This window comes from Manis javanica, chromosome 13, assembly GCF_040802235.1.
Source record: "Manis javanica isolate MJ-LG chromosome 13, MJ_LKY, whole genome shotgun sequence".
NCBI lineage: Eukaryota > Metazoa > Chordata > Mammalia > Pholidota > Manidae > Manis > Manis javanica.
Genome location: NC_133168.1, coordinates 45,215,391 through 45,217,166, shown reverse-complemented (window position 1 = coordinate 45,217,166; position 1,776 = coordinate 45,215,391).

Here is a 1,776-nt window from a genome sequence, read left to right as displayed (position 1 = left end):
GCTGGTGCTCAGGAGCATGGCAGAGGGGGAATGAAGAAAGCTGCCACTCTCTGAGGTCTCAGGAAAGGTTTACAGTCAGTCCTTAGAAGTGTGTTTAATTAGAAGCCTGCCACTTCGGCTGCAGCTATGATGATAAGCTAATAGGCCTCTTTTTTCACAGAAAGACTGAGTTTCTTGGTCTGTTGCCTTCTGCTGTGCCCTGGGAGTGGTAGCTGTTTAAGAACTCTTTGTCTCTTTTGGTTATAGTCCTGTAGGGCCCACAGATGTAATAAGTCCTGCTGGCCACCAGAACCAGATGATACAGAGGTGTCCCCTGATAGCAGTTGCTTCAGTGTGATTTCCCTCTTATTGTCTGTCCAATGTGAAAGGGTTGCTTTGGCAGTTTTTAATTATTTATTTATTTTTCCAGAGGAAACTATTCTGATTATAGCTGTAGATTCAGTGTGTCTATGGAGGAAGTGAGATCAGAATCTCAGACCAGTAGCCCAGTTGCCGTCTTGACTGGAATGATCAAGCTATTTTAAGACCCAAATATTTAATGTTGAAAGCACAAATTTCATAGATTAATGAAGACCTAAGTAGAAAAAACAAGCTAACATTGTTTATTGCTACAAAGTTTCACTCTCAGACAGGTATTGTATGGGGGACTCTACCTGGAACTGGAAAGAAAAATGTTCTCTGTAACCCATTTGTAAAATTTTTCCTACCATTAACTTGCTTTGGAGCCCAGATGAGCTGAAAATCAAATAGAGATGAAGGGTATGTTTCATTTATAAAGTCTCTGAGATTGTGTCTGTGGGCACATGTAAACATGCAATAGAATATATGTAGATAAGAGTGGACATACACCATTTGAAGGTGTGCTGGAGGGTGGGCAAACAGCAAAAACATGGCTGGCCATGGGGTTCTTTAATAGTAGGGACTGCTAGCCAAGCAGATTTCCTTAGCTGGGCTATGAGTCCAGCCAACATGAAGACTGTCCTGAGCTCAGCATTGTACTTCTAAGTGGCATCAGGATCTCATGTTGGCATTCCTTCCTATAGAACAGATTTTTGTCTCTCTTGGACCAATTTTGGCCTTTATCTAAGAAAATATCATATACATGTATCAAAGAGATTAATTTGGTTTTAAGTGATTTCTCCCAAAAGGTACACATATTGCAGGGACTTAAATGTCAGCATTATAATGAGTCTAATGTTTTATTTTATTATTTGGGAATGCAATATTTAGTTCTATAGCCAGCTGCCACAATAAGCCTCTATTTTCAGTATTGATTCAATCTTTGAAAGGCGGTGAGAGTGTTTATACCAAGAGAAGATTTTGGTTAGTTCTTGGCATGTGAGGGTAGAAAAAGAAAATAACTATCCTATTTTCAAATTCCAAGATCATAGCCATGCTTTTTTCTCAGACAAACGGGACCTAATGCATTGTTCCTTAAAAGTTACCTGACGTTAAAAGCAGAAAAACAAAATATGTTAGCAAAATAATACTCAGCTGAGGCAGAATTTACTAAGTTATACTCTCTTATGATAGCACAACAATGACTTAAAATTATCGAAGAACAAATTTAGTAGACCAAATTTAAAGGTTTACATATCATTTAAAAGAGGCATCTGAAAAATAATAGGAGAAACATTCAAGGGATTTCTATTAACATGTTTCACTTAGAGTTTTGCATCATAACTCAAAGATTTACTCAAAATATCAGGACTTAGAGACAACTTAGTAAAAATTCATCCCTATGCAGTCAGTCTTCCATCTATAGATAGCAAATTG